The 10778-nt window shown below is 41.5% G+C and overlaps 1 protein-coding gene and 1 non-coding gene across 3 annotated transcripts in view; one reads left to right on the top strand and one right to left on the bottom strand.

Moving 5' to 3' along the window:
* Positions 1-10778, bottom strand: part of NHSL1 (NHS like 1) — a 146192-nt gene that overhangs the window by 124575 nt on the left and 10839 nt on the right. The gene's annotated exons all lie outside the window — the stretch shown is intronic.
* LOC111725505 lies at positions 5821-5926 on the top strand. The gene has a single exon (XR_002773557.1). It is a non-coding gene; the product is annotated as a U6 spliceosomal RNA (small nuclear RNA).

The raw sequence follows: 10778 nt of genomic DNA, 5'->3' as shown, positions 1-10778 counted from the left end.
AAAAAAAAAAAAAAAAAAAAAGAAAACAATATTTGCAGTCACCAGAGCTTTCCACCTTCCCCTACATTGCAAGAGATTGAAGATGCTAAAACCCTCTGATAGTTTTAAGATGAGAATGGCCTCAGTTCCCAGGACAAGAACCCACTCTGGTGGCACCTGTGAACTTCATGACTGATGATACCATCCTACCCAGGTCTTAGTCATTCCCAGCTCCCACCGTTTTGGAATACTTCTGGATTCTAAATCTCTCAGGCATGAGAGAGACTCAACCTGGGTTTTTTAAATATCTATTTATTATCACTACAGGCACAACAGAAAGAAGAAAAAAATGATCACATTATAACTTTAAACGGGCTAATTTCACTGTCTTCTTGGTTAAAAACTAGTCCCCAACTCCTGTGTCCCAGTCTGGCCACCTCCGCGGGCAGGGAGATGTGGAACATGGGGCTTTGTTCTGCAGTTTTGCCGCCTCCTGTGTCCTGTTGGATTTTTTGCACCCTGAGCAAGGCCCGACCTGCTTGGTCTGCAGGGCAACCTTCATCTTCTTTGCAGCCACTTTTCTCTTAGGAAGTATCTGAATCCTGGATTATTTAGTGCTGGACACAGACCAAATGAGGAGTGATAAGGCAACAAGGCCAGTGCTCTGCTGAGGTTCTCCAGGGGCCCCCCATGGACCCCTTCCCATTGCTGCGTTCCCTCCTTAATCATGCAAGTTCTCTTCTCATTCGTCACTTTGAAATATACTCTCCTGAGCCAATCCTTAGGGTTATTCCAATTTTTGTTTTATTTTTTTTTTCTGCACAGCTAATTCTAGACTTCTTGACATCACAAGCAAGAAAACAGCCCTCATTTGTTTCTTATACAATTTGTGTCGACCCTTATTCATGGCACCCTAGCTAGCTCTTCTAGCACCCAAAGGGTTGGATTTGTTTGTTGTATTTTTTTTTTTTAGAGACAGAGTCTCATTTTGTCGCCCTAGAAAGAGTGCTGTGGCGTCACAGCTCACGGCAACCTCAGTAACCTGAGGGGTTAATGGGCTTAGGTGAGTCTCTTGCCTCAGTCTCCTGAGTAGCTGGGAGGGACTACAGGCGCCCGCCACAACGCCCAGCTATTTTTTGTTGCAGTTGGGCCGGGGCCGGGTCTGAACCCACCACCCTCAGTGGATGGGGCCAGCGCCCTACTTGCTGAGCCACAGGCGCCACCCTTGTTTTGTTTTTTTAAAGAACTTTTGGGTTCCTGTGGTTCCATCTTCCCAGGAAATGTAACAATGAGTTTCTAAACCGAACTGGGCTCTTAGCTCACAGAACCAATCTCCAGCCTCTCCTAACTCCCCATAGATGTGGAGAGCTGCCTGCGCCCTTGTGCTGTCCCCTGGGCTCTAGTAGATAACTCCACACACTTCCTTGGGAGCACAGAGACACCTATTAAGCAACAGCAGCAGCAAGGAGTCTTGACTGTGGAAGCTGTGTCCTTCACCCAGCCCTGATGTCGCCTCACGGCACAGTGCTACAGCTGAGTTGTTTCTTCCAGCTAGAACATTCTCGGTACCTTTATAGCCAACTGTCTTTTTCTTTCTAAATCTGACCTCTTAATCCACCTTTGTACCAACTCCATCTTTCCAAAAGAACTCCAATTGCTCTATTCTCTTCATTGGAAGGGGGAAAAAAATCATGTTTCCACTTATGTGAAAAACACAAGATAAGGATAAATGCCAAACTCCTCATCTAGCAATAAAGGAACTGGACTTGGACTCGGTTCTTTTTCCAAACTATTCTGCAGATGTCCCCTTAAGTGACTCCCTCTGTAGGCTCTCTGCCATGCCACCTCAGATCAGCCGTTACCACTTTTGTCTGGGATGCAGCCCCATGTCTCTGAAGCCTCCTTTAACCCGGCTCCTCCCAGCAGCAGAATCAATCCCAACCTTGCAGATGTCGCCATGGCTCTTTTTTTTGTGCAGCTGTCACAGGGTTACAATTCTGCCCACCTACAACAAGAGCTCCCTAAAGCAAGGACTTGCTTGTTTGCACTTAACTTCCGGTACCTTTCAGAGGTGCCTGGAACGTGATAGGTAATCGATGTTTATAGCGTCAACATATGAAATATGACTATTTCATCCAAAGCAAAGCAAATAGTCATTGGAAAGTGTATAAAACCTGAAAGAGGCACATAGCCAATAACCAAGAGCACACCAATTTCTATAAAAGTCATAATATCTAGTATGTTACTTAAAATTAAATAAATGAACACTATTTTCCCCACACACAACTATTGGAACTCATTATTAAATGAAAGCAATTAGTCATTAATAGTTAAACTTTATGGTGGAATATTTATAAATTATCGCTTCTTTAAAGATGAATAGTCAAAAGAGGTCTCATTGCAGACATCCTTACCATCCTCTCTCGAGGGACTTTGCCGCTGCAAACTCAGGAAGCAGTTTTTCCTACTCTCCTGCCTCCATTAAATATTTGAAGGATAACGGAAGTGGAAAATTTTAAAAAGAGAATTTTTCTGGAAGTATCTGTCTTAAGAATGTTGATGCAGTATGTCCAGCTGGAGGGAGGAGACCAAAAGATGCCATCATCATGACCCCAAATCCCATTTCTCAGTGAACTCATAATGAAAGGCATTATGAGAGAAAAACACAAAACCACTAGACTCGAATTTTATTCACATAAAGCTCTGTCATCACCAGGGTCCCTAATACATGTACATTTTATTTTGGAAGGTCTAGATTAAAGCATTTAAAAATAATCCCACAGGAAAGGTACAGCATCGTGTCCTTTCATGCTGTATGTTTTGTCAATGTGCTCATTGAGAGACTGACTTCCAAAATACACAGATCAATAGGAAACTTCCTTTCCCACAAAAAAGTAATCTAGGGCGGCGCCTGTAACCCAGTGGGTAGGACACTGGCCACATACACCAAAGCTGGTGGGTTCATGCCTGCTAAACAACAATGACAACTATAACAACAAAAAAAAATAGCCAGGCATTGTGGTAGGTGCCTCTGGTCCCAGCTACTTGGGAGGCTGAGGCAAGAGAATCACTCAAGCCCCAAAGTTTGAGGTTGCTGTGATCTGTGACGCCAAGGCACCCTACCAAGGGCGATATAGTGAAACTCTGTCTCAAAAAAAAAAAGATAATCTAAAATAAAGAAGTCATTTATGTCATTTCCTTGTAAGTATCAGAGTACTCTGAGGAAGTAAAAAAATATATAACCAAACTTCAATTACAGAAACAGGTACAACACTTCTGTCCACAAAATCACTGTCCCTAAATCATCTGTAAGAGAAGTCAGTCTATAACTCAAGAGTTAAGTTCATGTACCCGCCAACCAGAAAGGCCACAAATTCTGCCACAATTTATGCCTTAATAAAACATAAGCCCATAACCAGAGAGAGTAAGTGGACCATAATTGCTTCTAATCATCAAGCAAAAAGATAAAATCCCAGAAGATATACTAAGACGTTAAAAGCAAGATAAACCAAGTTTAGTGTCTAGATTCCTGATATTTGCTGCCTAGATAACCAAATACTTTAATATTTAAATTACTTTAAGACTCATAAATTTAAAACATTGTTTTGAAGCCAACTAAATATTTGAGAAACTTCAAGGCTCTGGAAAGAGCTACAGACTTTAAGAAAAAAAAGGTATTTTATTTCTACAATCACTACATTTGCCAAATTTTGACCCACTTTAACCTTGGTGACAACACTTCAAGGAAGGAGCTAATCACTTCCCTTCCAACTGCCAAGTCTTGTGAGTAGCAAGGCAGTCTCAAACTTCAGGAATAGCGAGTTATTTCAGGACCCATAGGATTTACAAGATAATGGTTTGAGGAAACCACAGCATTTAGGCTCTTTCTGTCTTTTCCCCTGTCCTTATGAGTTTAAAAATAAGCAAGAAAACAGTTCTTCAAATTGGCAGGCCAATTTCAGGGGTGGAGTCTTGCCACGGTGCATGATAATGACAGAGTTCCAAGATCCACAGAGCACAAAGCATCCCACAAAACCAGCTCTCTCTGACCCTCCTCCTCTTTGATCAAGGAGAACATGGTCTGAGCCTTTTCCTTCCCTTTTTAATTTTTGTTGTCTCTGTCTTTCTCTCTCCGTCAACAAAGCTCTAATAGAAGTATCTTGCAATTCTGTTAATGGTAATGGCTAAAATTTACTTTGTGTTACATTTTCATTTAATGTACTTCTGGATATTCGGCTACTAACTATACTAAATCTCCAGCCAAAAGAAAAAAAGTTACATGCCAAAAATAGAACATGAAGTTTAAAGTTTTTTTTTTTTTTTTGGAGACAGAGCCTCAAGCTGTCCCCCTGGGTAGAGAGTGCTGTGACACCACAGCTCACAGCAACCTCCAGCTCCTGGGCTCAAGCAATTCTTCTGCCTCAGCCTCCCAAGTAGCTGGGACCACAGGTGCCTGCTACAACGCCCGGCTATTTTTTGGTTGCAGCCATCATTGTTGCTTGGCGGGCCAGGCTGGATTCGAACCCACCACCTTAGGTGTATGTGGCTGGCGCCTTAGCCAGCTGAGCCATAGGCGCCGAGCCGAAGTTTAAAGTTTTAAAATGCATTTATTGTTTTTGAGGCAGGTGTACGTCTGACAGTTCTATAAAGTTATTCAATTGTCTCTGGAGACTTCAGTTCATACCAAGGAAAGGCTGAAGCCTGGGGCCCCAGGGTTGTTAGTGTGTTTTGTTTCTGTTTTTGTTTTCCTCTTCTGTTCTTCGAAAAGAATGAGTTTTCAGCCAGCGGAATAGAAGTGGCACCAGCCTGCTCTGGGGACTGAGGTCCCTCCCCCTTGGCCTTTGCTAACACTAGGAAGCTGCTTGTCTTTTGCACATCTGCTTAGAAAACTCTCTGCCTGGCACAGAGGGACTTAAAAGCTTCCAAACCTGCTCTGTAAGGTCAGCAAAGGAATCTGTCACTTGACCTTCAGAAGGAGTCAGGAATGTCAAAATTAAAGAAACTAATAGAGAGGAACACAAGCTCAATACCTGTAAGAGGGGAGAAAGGAATGTGAGGACAGAGCTTCACTGACCCTGCTCCCTGTCAGGAGCAAGCTAACTCATCTCTCTGGAGCCCTCCTTTTTATTTGTCAAACAACAGATCACACAGGCTCATCTCCCAGGTTTAATCCAGCCCTAACATGTTAGCCTTGTGGTTAAGGTAATTCTACTGGGATCCCTTCCTGCTTCCAATTTAGAAACTATTATATATATATTATTATACTATTTTATATATATATAATATATATTGTTATACTATTATATATATATTATATATATATGTTACTATTATATATATGATAGTAACATATGAATGTTTACTAAAATGCTCTCAAATGGCACTGATAGGAAACTGTGTTTCAATAAGCACTCTCTCTAGATAATTATTAAAGTTGGTTTCTCTAATGAGGTAAACCAAAAAGTCAGGATTCTTTAAATTTCGATTCCATCAGAAAAGGAAGACTTTTAAAAAAATTGTTGCTGTCGCTTGAGATTTCACAACCGAAATATGGAGTACTATGCTGGGTACCAAAGCTTTCTCGCCAGGAGTGAACATCTTTTGTCATCCCTCAGTGTCTGGAGAATGGGAGGAAGCACAATGCTTTTTTATTACTTTTCTCTAAGCCTCATTTCTGGAATCATAGAGTTTGTTTTAAAATCTTCACTTTTAATCAATTTAAATTGCACTCAAACATTTTTCCATGTTTCCTCTGTGTAAATCACTGAGACATCACTGTGGGGCTAGGATGCAAAGTGGAGATTACAGCACTTCAACAAGACTATTAAAAGGTTACGTGAGGTGCTCGCTTCGGCAGCACATATACTAAAAGTGGAACAATACAGAGTAGATTAGCACGGCCCCGCGCAAGGATGACACGCAAGTTCGTGAAGTGTTCCATATTTAAAAAAAAAAAAAGGTTATGTGAGATCTAGATACTAGGATACTCGTGGTTTATTAAGAAATTCACAGAAAAACACAGACTTAGATCAGCTTTTTCAGTAACATCCTCTATAATTCCCATTTGTATTAATGAGGATCAAATATTATTTAAGCATTTGGAATAAGTTGGTTTTAATAGAAATGTCTTGTCTTCACCATTTCTTGACTTTTTAAAAGCAAACGTGTAAAGAAAGATACGAAATAGAGGTTTTGGGGAGTCAATTTCAACTATACAAAAAATGAGTAAATATTTGGTATCCAAATCATCAGAGGGAGAGAATTGGAGTGAGAATCAACATGTGATTAGGGAAGTGGCCAATGGTGAAACCAAAGCTTAAAAGCTATACTTGCTTAGTAAGCAAGATAATGCAGTGGATGGCAATTCTACCTTTTTCACTCAGAGTGATTTTACAGAAGTAGTTAAAATTTAATGTTTACAAAAACAACTGGGATGCCCAGATACAGTCACAAGTCCATAACAGTAATGCAAACATGTATTTTATTCAACTGTGCCAAAAAAGTAAAGCCAACAGAAGATAAACATTTTTTAAAAAAACATATTTACATATTACAGTAACATCCATTTATCGAGAGATCACTTTTCTAACAAACTCAAAACATGCAAAAGAAGCACAAAGTCAAACGGCCTCTTACCAACCATCATTGCTCACAAGACTGGGGCTCAGGATCTCATTGGTCTTCCAGTCAACACTGTTGCCAAACTGGACTGCCAGACTCTCCACAGGTACGATTAGAACACAGGAGACAAACCCCAGACAACCAGTGAAGAGAGAAAGCCTTGCTGCAAAAGCGACACTGTAAGTTAAAGGACACGATGGTGGAGACCCACTTTGCGCCAAGTAAAGATGCTTACACACCTCAGTGGCCACCAGGGATTCATCAGATCATTACAATGTTCAGGGTCTATTCTAAGTGACATCGAAACATCAAAATGAGACAAATTGTCCTCTGCAATGGAGCAGACTGTTGCACAGTGTCAGGGAAAGCATGTGAGACTAAGTCACAAGAAGTGGATTCAAATCCAGTCTATATCAATTACCTACATGGCTTCAGGCAAATCTTAATCTTTCATGCACTGCTTTCTCCCCACAAAAAGGGAAAATGCTACCTGTCCTGCCAATCTCACAGGACTGTCACCATGATGAAATGAGACCGTATGTGAGTACTGTGCAAACCGTGACCTATAAACAGGCTCTGTTACAGAGTGTATCTTTGAAAAATACTCATAAAAAATAATTTGAATTGTTTGAGAGGTCTGAAAGATGATTAGGCAAGCTTCTGTTATATTGAAATACAAATAAGTAAAAGGCATATTCCTCTAACCATTTTATACAAGCTAACATCTAGTCCACATGATCACAATTTTGAAAAGCTATTTCTAACCTATCGCTAGTTTTTTACAATAATAACTTTACATTTCAAAGAAAACAGAGCTTTTTTTCCAGTTCAGACATAGGACCTCTGACACAAACAGGCTAGAGTCCTGTTCAAAAGTAACGTTACAGGGACAAAAGTCACGACTAATTCTCCCCTATAGGGAATGGACAGCAGGCTGGGAAGCGCAGGGACAGAGACACCTAGAGAACTAAGCAGACATGGGTCAGACGCTGCAACTCATCAGCTCTCCCTGGGGCCAGTCAGCAGGTGCAAGGAAGCAGCCTGTAAGCACAGCAGCCTTCCCACAGAGGGCTGCAGCTGGTGACAGGCTCACAAAGGACATCACTCAGTCCTGCTGCCAATTTTCAAGCATTGCCCCTTATGAACCAGGCTGTCCCAGGCAAGGGGCTCAGAGGGAAACCCAGAAATGGATTTACTATGGTGGAGGAATGCTGGGCGCTCAGAGGCCCAGGTCTGTTTTTGAACCAGAAGGTTTTCTGAGATACACCACTACTCTGCACTCTACCTAATACTAGTCCTAGTGGCCAGGCTCTCTACATCACCAAGACAACAGTGAACTATCCACAGAAACTCGATAATAGCTTGTGATTTCTAAATCTTGGGGGGAAAGCTATCTGGTTCACAAACACCATAAAACTCTACTGACAGAAGTGGAGTCTACTGAAAGCACCATTTTGCCAACTGAAAGGTGTGACCCAATGGAAATCATAAAATCAGTTTTGTGAGTCAGGAATGACATTTCCTGTTCAAGGGAACAGAATAAGACAGAATAAGAGAAAACAGAGTATCACGTGCAGACCTACAGTGAGGGAAAGTCGTCTCACAGAGCTGTTCTGTCTGTGCAAGCATGTGGGCACACATGTTTACACACACCAAGGGCGGACTGAGAACCCCAGCAAAGTGTATTTATTACTGTGGACATGTGCAAAACTTTTAAAAGTCTCTGACTTTAAAAAAAAAAAAAAAAAACTGGAATTAATCTGTTGGAGCACTGAACGTCTCAAGGGATTCACACCATAGTTCCCATAGAAGATTCTTTTCCCAATTTGAAATAATTATCATGGAAAAAATAGCTCAATTTTCTTAGAAACTAGAGAAAAATTTACTAATTGAATTTTTGTTCAGACCTTTATTAGCTAATAAAGGTTACATATACGCTTTCTGATCACATTTCTTAAGACAGTGGTCAGCACAGACATTATCTTTAATTAGAAAGAACAGAAATAAAATACGGACTACTCATATTTCATAAAGCTAGCAGAAGTATATTAGCTAATAAAGGTCTGAACAAACCTTTATTGGAACATAACCTTCAAGATTTTTAAAGTTAGTGGCATAACCTTTCCCTAGCTATCCTGACATAAGAATACACATCAACTGAATAAACCAACCCAGGAGTCTGGGTGTAGCCAAGGTCTAATGATCCAAAGGAATGTGGAAGGAGAGAAACCCAACCTCCCCAGCTCACAAAGCATCACTAGCACACAAATGAGACCAGGTGGCTCAAATTTGCTTATAAATGAAACAGAACAACATCCAGGCAGGCATGCTTAGCAAAAAAGTATGGGCCTTGGGAAGTTAGCAAGGAGAAAATGATTTAAATCATCTCTTTATGGTAGGCACAGAGTATGCTGATTAACTTGGCAATAAAATTACTTTAAAGTAGAAATCAAAGTTCTTTTTCCAGGAAGTCAAAGCACTCTATGTACTTTCTATCAGTGAAAAAAAAAAATTATGTAAATAAATAACTACCAGGCAAGATGATCACAGCAACCAAGCCAACCACTAGCCACAGCCACCCACCAAGGTAAATTCACAAACTGCCTTTTGTGTGCTGTGTAAAAGAATCCCCAGCCAATCAAGACTAAAGCAATACACACCTGTGTTCAGGTACGAATTCTGGTTTATCTGAAAATGTGATCCAGGAACACCAGATACCCAGTTTCTACTTTAGCTGAGGCGTTTCCAGTTACAAAGGGAAAGAGAACCGTAGAGGCCAGGGAACTGGACCAACAATCCAATATATTTATTTTCGTTTTCTCTCTTCAAGTTTATAGAAAAGACCAAAATCAAGTGATAAGGTTTATTGAAATCTCAACTGCTTGTGAATTTTACTTACAAATGAGTTTTCCTTCAAGAAAGATAAACACGTGTTGAATCCAAACCTGACAATAATTTACTTGTACCACTAAAATTATTTTAGCCGGGGAGTAGGTTAGCCTTTACCCTAGTTCCACACCCTTTTCAATGATGTATAGAAACTTTATGATGCTATGTGTTAAAACCAGACAAACTTACAATACTATGAGCACACAGTCAGTCATGCAAACAGCACATTCAGAAGTCTGAGTGTCCACAGAGTGCCATCCCTTTCCTGATCAATAGATGAGATCAAAACGCTCTTAGCAAAGGGGAGACAGAATGAAGCCGTACGGACACTCATTATCTATTCTTTCCTTATCCTCTCTTCCCTCCAGTTTATAGCCACTTTCTTCCATGGTCTTCCATTCATTACCACCCCTTACCCAATCTTTTTAAAAAACAAAAGGGCTTGACAGTGACAGGGTAGAGTCTCCCTTCAATCTATTGCCCTATTGAGTACCTGCTCCAGGAAACACCCTGTAAGCCAGGTCACTCCAGATCACCTGACAATTCAAGCCATTTCCACAATGAATCTGGAAGAGGCTGGCTCCTTGGTGTGGTTTTCTCAAAAAGTTCCTCTGTATCAAGTCTATGAGGCAAAGGGAGCTCTCAAAACATGAGAACCCACCACGTCCACCCGCGGGAAGCACACACCCAAATGTGTGCCCCCCACACCAGCAATGAGTCTAGCATAGGATGGTACTGGCAGAGGGAGCCCCAGTCAGGAAACCCAGCTCACAGGTCCTACCCCCAAAACCCCCATGCCCGCACCTGCCTGGGCAAATGCTCACCATTTATTCCACATGTTTAAATACCCAAACACACACTGTGCTGCAGGCCAGTATAGTGATAGGTTTCATCAAGAACTGAGTGTTAGTTTAATAGTTAAGACCACAAGTTAGTCATCAAACATCAGCCATGATGATGACAGTAAACCCTCAGAGGTGCTAAGGAAGGTACAGAGAAGAGGTATGGTACAAGGAGTAGAGGGCTGGACAGCAGGCATCGCCACCGCCAGCTCCAGGCTCCCCCAGCCTTGCACCATGCATGCTGTATAGGAGAACAGCATGTGTGTTGGTTACACATACGCTTTCTGGTCATATTTCTTTTTTCTTTTTTTTTTGAGTCAGAGCCTCAAGCTGTCCCCCTGGGTAGGGTGCTATGGCATCATAGCTCACAGCAACCTCCAACTCCTGGGCTCAAGCAAGTCTCCTGCCTCAGCCTCCCAAGTAGCTGGGACCACAGGCACCCACCAC

Source organism: Otolemur garnettii, unplaced genomic scaffold (genome assembly GCF_000181295.1).
Source record: "Otolemur garnettii isolate 467f Iridium unplaced genomic scaffold, OtoGar3 scaffold00042, whole genome shotgun sequence".
Taxonomy (NCBI): domain Eukaryota; kingdom Metazoa; phylum Chordata; class Mammalia; order Primates; family Galagidae; genus Otolemur; species Otolemur garnettii.
Note: the sequence above shows the minus strand (reverse complement) of the source record. Positions and strands in the feature narration are given on the sequence as shown.